General features: G+C 39.5%; 1 protein-coding gene and 1 long non-coding RNA gene across 6 annotated transcripts in view; one reads left to right on the top strand and one right to left on the bottom strand.

Annotated features, from left to right (window-relative positions):
* LOC135097710 (uncharacterized) overlaps nucleotides 1-13603 on the top strand; it is a 60090-nt gene that overhangs the window by 10368 nt on the left and 36119 nt on the right. The gene's annotated exons all lie outside the window — the stretch shown is intronic.
* Nucleotides 700-7590, bottom strand: LOC135097693 (uncharacterized). The gene is made up of 2 exons (XR_010265981.1): nucleotides 6660-7590; nucleotides 700-1172 (listed from the first exon to the last, which is right to left on the bottom strand). It is a non-coding gene; the product is annotated as an uncharacterized LOC135097693 (long non-coding RNA).

Below are 13603 nucleotides of genomic sequence, written 5' to 3'. Positions count from 1 at the left end.
ATATTTAGCACTCTTACGTGTCATCGGCGCCATATGACCCTTTTGTTGACGCACGTTAAGATTGTAAGTTAGTCAGTCAGCCAGTCAGTCAGTCAATCGGTCGGTCAGTGAGTCAGTCCGTCAGTCTTTTATGTCTTGCGAGTAGCTATCTTATCTTTGAAATTCTCCTTCTTAATGGTAACTTTGACATTTCCTTTTCCTCTATTTGTTTCCTTTCTTTTCTTGCTCTCTTTTTTTTTTTCCTGTCCTGTTATGTGTTTTTGTTATTCCTCCTCCTCCTCCTCCATCTCTCTTCTTCTCTTAACCTACTACTAGTACTACTACTACTACTACTACTACTACTACTACTGCTACTACTACTACCACTACTGAGTATCCGACCATATAATGTTTTAGAGCCTCACGGTTCCTTAAACTACAGAAGGAGGAAGAGGAGGAGGAGGAAGAGGAGAAGGAGGAGGAGGAGGAGTAGATAGTAACCGAGAGAGGCGCGAAGCGTGAGAGTAGGTAGACCTATTTCTCTCTCTCTCTCTCTCTCTCTCTCTCTCTCTCAAAAGTATGTAGAAACACAAAGAAAGTTTCGTGTTGTGTGCTGCTCTTGCCAAATAAACCTGTTATTATTATTATTATTATTATTATTATTATCATTATTATTATTTATTATTATTATTGTAGTGTAGGATAATGACTATGATTGGGCTGACTTGCTGTATCTTGATTTATTGATTGATTCAGCCTGCAAATTTAATGTCAACATAAACACAGCATACCTCAATATCATGTAACTCCCTTCAATATCTTGTAACTTCACCCAGTAAACAGAAGAATAACATAAGATGAACACATATCCCATTCTATTATTCACTATTGCAATGACACACGATACATATAAAATAGTACTCACAAAATGACCGCCCATCATCAGCCAAGGCAGACTTCACCATATGTCTGATTACAGCATTACCCCAACTATGCTGCAAAGTTACACTTAATCAAATCCTCCTATCAGCACCGCATTCAATATAACACCAACCAATATGCACAATCAGCGGCATAACATAAGTCAAACAAATCAGAGAAATAATGTTATCACAAAACTCACCTCAGTCAAACAACCGCCACTCACCCCTGACAGGCACCAACTGTACCTCTGTCTACCTTCCCCCTACAACCTGAGTGCGGTATAATAATATCCGTGTTACATACACAGACCCTAAAAGAAAACTTCCTCTTGACAAACAAATACACATTACTAACCAATACCAAACTTGTTAATAAGTAAGAAAACAATATATGTATCTCAATAATAATTACAATTCTTGTCATATATGCCAATAACAATTATACAGTAACTGGAATACAACCCGTATTTACACCTCTTTCCAACCAATGACAGCGACACACGCTGCCCGCTCCACATTCAAAGGTGCCAACAATGACATTATAATTCTAATATGATGAATCATATTACACTCCCCCCACCACAAATCAAAGGCTTCTATACTTCTATTGTTGATCGACTGGGAGCAACACCACCAGTCTATGTACTGATCTTACCATTTGCTTGTCATGTTGGCCCCTGTACTGTTTTCCTGGTTCATTAATTTTATACCTCAACAACACATCTCTGATCTTTCCATCCCTTCCTGGTATACCTTCTACAACTTCCGCTAACTTCCATTCTCCTCTTAATACATTATGATCATTAACAAGTACAATGTCACCCTTCCGAACATTTCTTACACTCACATGCCACTTTTGGCGTACAATTAGAGTAGGAAAGTAGTTCTTCATCCAATTTTTCCAAAATAAATCAATGACCTTAATCTTAAATGCATATGATCTACTTACTTCTCCCCGTTCATTCCAAAATCCACAAGGAGCATCAATGGTAGATCGACCCAGTAGTAAGTCATTAGGTCTCAATACAGTCCCTTCATCAAAATCTTCACCTGGTTTGAACCCGATAGGCCGTTCATTCAATACATTGGCCACCTCATACATAACAGACTGTAGTTCTCCAAAGGATATGACTGATTCACCTATGATTCTAGTGAGAGATCTCTTGACTAATCTAATTAACGCTTCACTGCAAGAATTTTCCCAAGGGGCATCTGCTGATCTATTGAATACCCAGATTAAACCATTAAATTTTCCAAAATTGAACACTTCATGCTTATTCCACCGAGTAACCATATCTCTCAATTCCTTGTTTGCAGACACTAATTGTGTACCATTATCTGAATATAATTTTTTGGGAAATCCTCTAAGACAAGTGAATCTCTTCAATACAGTAAGAAAGTTTTGAGTATCATAACCTTCGGAAAGGTCTAAATGTACAGCCCTTGTTGTCATGCAATTGAAAATTACTCCAAACGTTTTTCTTTTCACTCTTCTTTTCACTGTATCACAAACCCAAAGAGGACCGAACAGGTCAACACTTACATTGTAAAATGGTGGACATGGCTCTAGTCTTTCCTTAGGTAGTTCACCCATACACTGGGATGTGCAGATCTTATCTATTCTATGGCAAGTTACACATTGTTTTCTAATAGATTTCATTGTCTTCCTCGCACCTAATACCCAGTATTTCACTTGAGCTCTAGCAAGGCCCGCTTCTATTCCACTATGATCTTCCTTGTGTATGTGGGACAGATACAGTTCAGAAAATGGATGCTTTGATGGGAGTAACATGAACTGATCACAATTCCAATTGTCTTTTACCCATTTTGACATTCGACTTCCCACAGTGATAATGCCATCTTCTCTCATCCTTGGTCCTAGACGCTTATATTTCTTTTCCCAGTCTTGTGGCAGGCTTGTTTGAGCGTTCTTAACAAGAAATAATTCTGCTCTCTGTATATCCTCTGCATTAGGATCACATATTATAGCTTTAAATGATCTCTTTCTTACTACATTTATGACTCGAGCCATTACCGACAAAAGCCGTTTCAAATTGCTGAAATTTTGGATGTTGATTAACTCATTAGGTGTAATAATCTCTCCTGTGTTCATGGTTACCTTTGCAAACACAGTATCAGGGAGATCAGACACTGTATTCTGTTTAACTGGCCATTCTGAGAAGTCACGATAGAGAAATTGTGGACCACTTTGCCATACAGATCCTGTCCCTAACTCTAAGGGACTGCATTCCCTGGTGGTTAAATCAGCATTGTTTTCCTTAGAAGATACCCAATACCATTCTATGGGCTCTGTCTTTGATTGAATCTCTGCAACTCTACTTCCAACAAAGGTGTTAAATCTATGTGATTCCTTTTGAATTTGTGCCCTCACAATCTCACTATCTGTGATGTGGATTATCCTAGAATAGTTGTATCTCATTTCTCCTTCAATGGATACTCTCAATCTGCTTGCCAAAACTGCAGCACACAATTCCAGTCTAGGTATATTGATTTGCCTCATAGGAGCAATTCTATTCTTTGAACATAAGAGTTTTACACAATATGTGCCATTCTGCTTCTTCCACCTAATGTAAGCTACAGCTCCATATGCTTTCATGCTACTATCACAAAAGATAATTAACTCTGGATCTGTAGTCACATCTGTAGTCCTTAAGCATCTTCCAAAAGTAAGTTTTTCAATTTCAAGCATTTCCCGAAATAAATCCACTGCTTCTAAATACAAAGTTCCACTGATAGGCTCATCCCATCCCTTAGATTTGTTTTCATTAGCTTCTAGTATAATGGAGCGAATCATTAACTTGGTTTTCAGTGTGAATGGTGTTAACAGTCCCAGAGGATCATAGAGTGTAGCAAACTGCGACAGTACAGTTCTTTTAGTCAACATACACGGGATACGGCTTTCAAAATCACCATAGCTCACATTTGGTTCTGTCCTGCCCTCTCTTGTTCTTTTCGAGAAGTTGAGTTTAACTTTAAATGAAAATACATCTTGTTTGGGTTTCCATTCTAACCCTAAAACCTTTTCTTGATCAGTGTTCGAGATTATGGCATCATTTCTGTTATCCTCTCCAGAGAGAATCCAGTATTTAATCTGAAAACCTCCTGGTCTTAAAACTTCCTCCACTTCTTTGATTCTTTCCATTGCATGATTCGTTGAACCAACACTACTTATAATATCGTCAACATAGGAATCCTCTACAATCATTTTAGAGGCTAATGGGAAGTCACAATTCATTTCTGCTGTTTTACGAAGAGCCAACATTGCTATCGGCCCAGAAGGTTTGTCTCCAAATGTTACCGTCTTCAATTTATAGTGTGAGGGTTCTCTCTCTAGTTGAAAGTTCCTCCATAAAAATCTGTGAGTGTGCATATCTTCATCTGAAAGCTTTACAGTATGATACATTTTTCTAATATCTCCAACCATACCAATCTCCTCCTCTCTGAATCTCAGCAAGATTCCAATTAAGTTGTTTATCACATCTGGCCCCTTTGCAAGCATGTCATTGAGAGAGATCCCTTTGTAGGATGCTGCTGCATTAAACACTATCCTTACTGGGGTTGAAATGGAGTCTACCTTGTAAACTTCGTGATGGGGTAGATAAAACTTTGGACCCTTGTAAGTCATTACTTCCTCCTTTGATAATTTCTCCGCTACTCCTCTATCCAACATGTCTTTTATTTGTTCTTGATACTTTACACACTGGGTCGACCCCATCTTCATTAATCTCTGTTCAGTGGCCTTTAATCTAGCAAATGCCATAGGATAATTATCAGGTAGTTTAGCCGGATCATAAATCCAAGGATACTTAGCTATCCAGCACTGATGTTTCGCATCATAAGTTAATCCATCTTCAATAAGTTTCTTCTCTCTTTCTTCCTTAATGGTTAAATTTCCCTTGGTTGAGCATTTTCCACATTTGCAGCCTCCACACTTAGGATTGCATTCTGTTCCTAAGCTTTCATTCAAAAAATAATTTTCTATCAACTTGCCCACATTAGGTTTAGTCCTGAAATGCCAATCTGTGGTGTCATTACAACTCACGTGATTAATTTGCACGCAATAGCTATGTCCCTTTCCTTTGTCATCCAATCTACCTCTGATACAGAAACCAAACTCATTTGACATTAACTGAACATTATCTATGTTTTTTTTTTAACTTGTGGCATTAAAGTACAGTGATCAGATCCTATTAGTAGTTCTATACGCCCTTCAGGCCTTTGGATATCCTTTTCTTGCACTTCAAATTTCTTAGCAATTTCTGATAAATTCACCTGTTGATGAGCACCAGTTATTTCGGAAATTCCACAAACTTCAACAAATTTTTCCTTCCCTGTTTGATCCCTCAAGGACATCTTATAAACAAAACTATCCAGTTCTTCTGTGTGGTCACCGACCTTTGTCACTGAAAGCTGTATAGGAGTACCTTTGAGTCCTAGTTGCTTTGCCATTCTAAAAGTGATCAGACTGATGTTACTTCCTGCATCATATAATGTGGGAACAGAAACACCTCCACTATCCACAAACCCAGTCATCAAAAATGCACCTTTCTTTGTCAAATGGTTACTCATAACATCCATTGTAGAAGTATAAGGACTGCTAAATATAGGGTGCAAAATTGAATGGTGGTGCTTACCACAAATGTCTCCCTTTACCTTTACTCTACAAGGCATTTGCTTATCACAATCCCTAGATAGGTGCCCTCTTTTGAGACATGCAAAACAAATTCTATTTTGCTTTAAAAAATCCATTTGATTTTCAGCTGTCCATTGCTTAAATGTCATACAATCCTGTAAGTGATGAGATTCACTATCATGAACAAGACAATACTTCTCCTTCTGATCACCATTAACTTTTGATGTGTAATTCCTACTGCAATATCTTCCATCTGCTACTTGAGCTATATTAGTTAAACACTCTGACATCTGGTTTTGTAGTTTCTCTTGTCCCACAGCTAACAGTTTTATGACTTCTAATAAGTCATTTTCTTTTGTGTTTGATACATCAGTGGTATGCACCGTTACCTTTGACGCACCAAGTCTTGACTCATCTTGTAAGTATTCTAAAGCTTTTCGATGCTCTGTTAAGAATGCAACCAACTCTTTAAACTTGTCAGTCTTCACTTGTTGTACTTTACTAGCCCATTCCTTTTTCAACATAGAGGGTAACAATTTTTCTACTTGAGTCAGGACAGTAACATTCTCCAACTCCTTTGTTAGGTTCAAGTTGCTTACATCTAACCATACCTTTTCTACAGTATTGATTAGCTTGATTAACCGTTTATCATCACCTTCACTTATTGGCTTATATGACCTAATGTCTCCCAAGATTGAATCAATTAACTTTCCTTCATGACCATATGTTTCATTCAATCTCTCCCACATTCTTTTGTAATCATTTAAATCTTCTACAAGTCTCCTGGGTTCCCCCTCTAGTGACATTCTGAGTACATAGGGATCCTCACCATGTTGTGATTCAACCAGTCTTGTATAATCCCTAATAAATGAGGGAAATGACCTTACAGATCCACCAAATTTAGGAGGCTCAATTTTTTTCATGGCAAGTACAGCCTTAGGTTTTTCTTTTAATGTCTCAAGAAGAGTGCACTTTATAGTTTCCAATTCCATGATATAGTCTTCATACTCTTGGCAAGATGAACTACCATCTAAAAGGTCAATAATTTTCTCATTCACAACATCCACTACTTTGAAAGAATCACAAACTTCACTATACAATACTTGTAGGGTTGCTGTGGAGTCTCCTCTCTTGTGTGCATCCTTGAAGAGTCCCACCTTCCTGGTGAATCTCCTCTTGGCATTAGCACGTTCCCTTTTCAAGTCATCCATGGCTGCTCTGCGAATTTTGCTGAATTGTAGTGTAGGATAATGACTATGATTGGGCTGACTTGCTGTATCTTGATTTATTGATTGATTCAGCCTGCAAATTTAATGTCAACATAAACACAGCATACCTCAATATCATGTAACTCCCTTCAATATCTTGTAACTTCACCCAGTAAACAGAAGAATAACATAAGATGAACACATATCCCATTCTATTATTCACTATTGCAATGACACACGATACATATAAAATAGTACTCACAAAATGACCGCCCATCATCAGCCAAGGCAGACTTCACCATATGTCTGATTACAGCATTACCCCAACTATGCTGCAAAGTTACACTTAATCAAATCCTCCTATCAGCACCGCATTCAATATAACACCAACCAATATGCACAATCAGCGGCATAACATAAGTCAAACAAATCAGAGAAATAATGTTATCACAAAACTCACCTCAGTCAAACAACCGCCACTCACCCCTGACAGGCACCAACTGTACCTCTGTCTACCTTCCCCCTACAACCTGAGTGCGGTATAATAATATCCGTGTTACATACACAGACCCTAAAAGAAAACTTCCTCTTGACAAACAAATACACATTACTAACCAATACCAAACTTGTTAATAAGTAAGAAAACAATATATGTATCTCAATAATAATTACAATTCTTGTCATATATGCCAATAACAATTATACAGTAACTGGAATACAACCCGTATTTACACCTCTTTCCAACCAATGACAGCGACACACGCTGCCCGCTCCACATTCAAAGGTGCCAACAATGACATTATAATTCTAATATGATGAGAATCATATTACAATTATTATTATTATCATTATTATTATTATTATTATTATTATTATTATCATTATTATTATTATTATTATTATTATAATTATTATGTTATCATCATCATCATCATCATCATCATTATCATCATTATCATTATAGCAGTGGTAGTAGTAGTAGTAGTAGTAGTAGAAGTAGTAGTAGTAGCAGCAGCAGTAGTAGTAGTAGTAGTAGTAGTAGTAGTAGTAGAAGTATAAGAGTGAATCTTGGCTGCGGAATTTTATAAAAGACTGTAGTACAAAAAGAGGTGTTCGAAAAATTCTATATAGGTGGTTATGGGGAAAATCGTGCAGCACCGGAAGGGTAAAACAATGGCGGAGTGTGTTAATGTAAAGTGTAGGGAGCTAAGTGTTCTTGTTCCTTTGTGTGCTTAAGAGGAGGGGAGCAAAGTACTGGTGGGAATGAAATGAGGAAGTTATGTTTTGCTCTTTTCATTCGAGGAGGAGATGAAGAGATCTTATCATTTAATTGCGGGAGCGATGGAATGAAAAACACTTACTGAAAGATGCTGTTTTCCTTTTTATTTGGGTGAGGTGGCAAGTGGGTGTAGGTGAGGAAGAAGATGAGATTTTGAAGAGATAAAAAGAAAGTAATGTTTGCGAGATGAGAAGGTGTCATTTTTTTTTTATTTTTACCTTTATTATTATTTTATTTACTCATTTATTTATTTTTTAGTCATGTGGGAAGTGAATGTAGATAGAAAAGAGGATAAAGAAGAGAAGTTCATTTTCTTTTACATTTTGAAGAGACAAGATGGGAGTAATGTTTGCAAGGTCAGACAGTGAAGCTTTCTTTTTTCATGAGTGAGTTAGGAATATGGCTACAAATAGAGGATGTGAAAAGAAAATATTTTTTAATCTATTTATTGAAAGAACAGGAAAAGAAACACGGATTATAAGGAAAGGAAGAAGCTGTACAGTCCTTCTTTCCTTTTAAGTGAGTGAGTGAGTCAGCGGTTGGAAGAGAAGATGGGCAAGAGGAGGAGGAGGAGGAAGAGGAGGAGGAGCAGGGGAAGGAGTTTCTTTTAAAGTGTAGATATAAAGGACTAAAGTACTAGATATAAGATGAGAAAGTTGTGTTTTCCTTTATTTTCATTATTCTGGTGAGTGGGGCGCTCGTTGGAGGAGGAACAAGAGAAGGGAGGAGTTGGAAAAGAAGCAAATAAAAAAAGGTAAGACTAAAGTACTGATAGCAAAGAGATGAAGATTAATTTAGTTAAAAGTATCCTAGTTGGAGAAAAAACAAAAGAAGGGGAGGTTGAGAAGAAAGAGGATGAGTTTTTTTTAAGTGTATATAAAGAACCTAAATACTGATGGCAAAGAATTAAGGAAGTGTTGTCTCTCCCTTTTAATGAAGGAAGGAAGAGGGGGAGGAAGAAGAGGGAAAGAGGTGTGGGTGTTACGATAGCGGGCTTATTGAACGTGTATGTTAGGTGAGGTAAGGCTTAAGGTAAGTTGGATTAGCTTAAGTGAGGATTAGAATAAGTCTTTTTCCTGATAGTCTTTTTTTTTTTTTTACATTCAGAACATTGTAAGAGAAAATATAAAACTAACGTAATTCTTTCTAGCCTAACGAACTAAAGACTGTAGTAGATAAAAAAAAAAAAAAAGGAAAAAGGAAAATAAGCTAATTAAAACACCTGCAAGCGATGGTGGGGAAACATTATCAGGCAGTGGAGGGGTTAGGTTAGGTTAGGGGGAAGGCTTGGGTTAGGTTATGTTAGGTTAGGCGTAGGGCAACAGCGCGTTCATGCCGTAGACTCATTCACGGTTTGATGCTCCGCCTTGTTCCTTCTCGTGCTACTGAGCTAGTAGGCAGGAGCAGCAGCAGTAGGATCCCCACACTCTCGTTTTCTTTCTCTAGCGCCTCCTCCTCCGTTTTCCTCGTTCTAATGTTCTTCTATTTTACATCTTTCTCATCTGTTTTTCTCTCTTTTTTTTCTGGTTTATGTTTCTATTTTGTTCAGTTTTGCTCGTGTACATTTATTTGGCTTGTTTTCGTTCTGTTTTGTTTATTTTTCCATCAATTTTCTTTTTTCTTTTGTTGTCGTTGTTGTTGTTATGTGAATATTTCCCTACTTTATCTTACATCTTACTACAGGGAAGAGAAGAAAGGAAGAAGCAGTTAGAAGAGAAGGACAATAATAGAGATAAAAGAAAGAGAAGAGGAATATGAGTAGAGATGGAAGAGAAAGGAATCGAAATAAAAAGGGAATGTAGACACGATAGAGAGAGAGAGAGAGAGAGAGAGAGAGAGAGAGAGAGAGAGAGATTATGACTGAAAGGTAGAAAAGAGAAAACAAGAGAGGTGGAAGAAGGTTAACTGAAAGCATGGAGACGAAAGAAAAAAGGAAGAAAACAAGATAGATGAAAAAAAGTAAGAAGAGAGAGAGAGAGAGAGAGAGAGAGAGAGAGAGAGAGAGAGAGACCGAAACCTAGAGGAAAAACAAAAAGCCAAAATATTTAACAGAGAAACAAACACGGACTACTCTTTGAGATTTTAAGGAAGAAGCAGAGGAAGAAGGAAACGAAGAAGAGTGACAGGCAAAGCTGGGGAACTGTCAGGAACAAGGGAGTCGATAATAAAAAAGAAATATATGAAAGGTTTTAAAAGGAGGAAAAAGTGAGGCGAGGTGAAGGAGGGAGGCTGGGCCAGGAGGGGCGGGGCGGACGGCGATTCAATACAGAAGATCACTGGAAAGATCAAAAGAGCCTCCGGGCGATATCTAATAAAAATATAACTGAGCCAACACCGCCATCTTGCCCTGAGAGAGAGAGAGAGAGAGAGAGAGAGAGAGAGAGAGAGAGAGAGAGAGAGGGAACTTTTTTGTGTCAATCAGTTTACGTATTACGCAGGGTACATTGTTTAGGTAGAATGTGCACACTTATATATATATATATATATATATATATATATATATATATATATATATATATATATATATATATATATATATATATATATATATATATATATATATATATATATATATATATATATATATATATATATATATATATATATCTCGCGCGCGCGCACACACACACACACACACACACACACACACACACACACACACACACACACACACACACACACACACACACACACACACAGATAAGCTTAAGATCATACAGTTAATATCCATCTAAATGTGGATGACTGACAAGAATTGTGTCTAAATAATCATCGTTAAATAAGCTTTTACAAATATTGATTAATTCCTGCCCTTCAGGTAACAAGTCCCTTACAGCGATGCGTTCAAGGCAATAGTGTTGCAAAGTGTTGGCATCGGGAAGGTTACACAGCCTGTAGGTGGAGTAGTGAGGCACGTCCTCTGCATGGGAGACCTGCCACACCGGGCAGTAGCCCATCCTCAGCCTGGCACTCACAACATTGTGTCTCGCACCGTGAGTCCGTGACGACGATACATATGAGGAGCAGCGAGAAATTTGTCATGGTGTTGGATGGAAACACTGCTTTGCCCTCTCAACGTTTCTGCGATGTGTACCACCGTGGAGTGAACGTCCGAATATAATCTTTCTTATAACAACTTAGGGAGGGAGTATCACGCATGTCAAGTAAATTGAGAGCACAGACAGCTTTGGCGAGACTATCAAGTGACATTATTTGGAAGTCTGACATGAGAAGGTACCACAAGAATGATATGACTAACCTGTTGCCTTGAGCTGTGGCCAGCTGACGTAATGTTTTCTGTACATCTTCCTGGTGCGTTGGTCTTGGAGAAGCGAGGGCGTAAAGAGCCGACTGTGAGTCGCCGGCTCACTGCTCTCCTCCGGGCGGCACCATTGTCACGGAGAATATGGAGCACACGGCACTCCCATCCTCCTACAGCTAGCCGTCAACGTAGACGTGATGCGCCACCGGAACAGAGGCAGACGCTCTGGCAATGGTCTCTAAAGCCAGGTGTTTCTGCAGGAGAGGAAGGTCTGCTTTGAAGGTCTGAGTAAAGGAGACGTCCGGTTGAGGAAGACGCCATGGTGGTAATCCAGGATCAATTTCTGCCTCAGGAACATCAACAGCCAGTCTGCGAATAGTATCACATACCATCTTGGTGAGGATGCGGCCGCCAGGTCGAAGTAGAGGTCTGGACGCGTCTGGATTGAGTGAAGTTCTGATAACATTAAAGTAATGAGGAACATAATGGTGAGAGTAGAGGCACTTTACGCTGAAGTGACATTCGCGTATATCCTCTTAAGAAGTGGGGGCAAGTCAAGCTACGCCTACATGTTAAGAACCATGCATGGTGGAGAGTGGACACCCCAGGATAAATCTCATCACTCTATTTTGAAATTTTCCGAGAGGCTCCAATGTCATCTTGGAGACCTGAATGAGAAAAAGAGAAAAGTAATTGATGACTGATCGAATGAATAGTACGTAAATGGTCTTGGACACAGGGATGGAAACTCCTGAGGCAGAGAGAGAGAGAGAGAGAGAGAGAGAGAGAGAGAGAGAGAGAGAGAGAGAGAGAGAGAGAGAGAGAGAGAAGAGAGAGAGAGAGAGAGAGAGAGAGAGAGAGAGAGAGAGAGAGAGAGAGAGAGAGTTTATGATCATGCACTTTTAATTTATTGTGACGGAAAACAAGTGACAGGAGCAGCGTAGCGGTGGTGAGGTGGTGGCAATGAGCACAATTACGGAAATGATGATGGCAATGATACAATAAACACTTTTCCTCTTCACTTCCACTCATTCCTTTTATAATATAGAATGAAAGCAATTCCACGGTTTTGAAAAGTACTTCGAATGAAAAAAGGTTCTACTTGAGAAACCTTTAATCAATCTTGTAACTTTCTTTCTGCATTCTTTTTTTATTTATTTATTTTTTATTTTATTTTTTTTTTGCAAACATTTGAGTAAAATCTGAGATAAATTTTCCTTTCGAACGTACAAAATGAAAAAAAAACTTCCTTAAAAACACTTTAATCACTGTTATATAAACATTCACCTTCATTTTTTATACTGACTGACTTTCGCAGAGTATGAGGAGATATTTCAAAACGATGATCGTGCATGTTTTTGAGGCGAGGTGGCGGCTGCATAGGGCGTCAAGGGAGGGCAAGGAGGGGGCACTGCGGTGAGGTGAGGTGTGGAGGAGCAGCTTCTCAGAGACGCCTTACGTGTGAGGGGAGAGTGGGCCAAGTCCCGCCCTTAGACACGAAAAGTTACGAAGCAAATGTGGGGGAACTGAGAGATGACGCGAGGAGGGAGAGGGAGAGAGAGAAGCAGGACGGGAGGAGGGAAGATGAAGTGGTATTTTGAGGAGGAAAGGGAGCCAGCCAGTAGATATTTTGAGGGAGCAGAAATAGGAGAGGAGGGACAGGCATGACATAGGAGCAAAGGAGTGTGGAACAAGGGACTCCAGGATGAAAGAAAGTCGTAAAGAGGGAGGAAAGAAAAGAGGGGAGAGGACTTGGGCTGAGGAGACACCGTGAAAGGATTGGAGGAGGACTAGGAGGAGGAGGAGGAGGAGGAAGAAGAAGAGGATGAAGAAGAAGAAGAAGAGGAGGAGAAGGAAGAAGGAGAGAAGGAAGAGGAGGAGGCGTAGAAAAGACCGTTGAGATGGAAAGCAAGAGCGAAGAAGGAAAAAAATATATATAGGTGGGAATCGGGAAAGACGGAACTTAAGAGTGAGAGCCGCGAAGAACACGCTGGAGATGGAGGAGGTGGGACTCTAGAATAGGGAGGAGGAGGAGGAGGAGGAGGAGGAGAAGGAGGAGGAGGAGATACTGGAGGAGAAGGGCGACGTCGGAAGCTGGCGGCAGTTTGGTGGGCCGCCTCCTACCGCGCCCAAAGTGTTTATGGCGCGATCCACAATTCTTGGAGGTTTATAAGAGCCCTACATAACACTCGTGTCCTTCCTGCCGGGGGAACTAACGCCCGACTAATGCTGCCGTGCCCTCGACGCCCCCAGACAGAAATATCCAAACCTCGGCCACGCCACAACCCGAAGCTTCGT

The sequence above is a fragment of the Scylla paramamosain genome, unplaced genomic scaffold (assembly GCF_035594125.1).
Source record: "Scylla paramamosain isolate STU-SP2022 unplaced genomic scaffold, ASM3559412v1 Contig29, whole genome shotgun sequence".
Classification (NCBI taxonomy): Eukaryota; Metazoa; Arthropoda; class Malacostraca; order Decapoda; family Portunidae; genus Scylla; species Scylla paramamosain.
The sequence above is the reverse complement of the archived record's forward strand: the minus strand, read 5'-3'. Positions and strand labels throughout refer to the sequence as shown.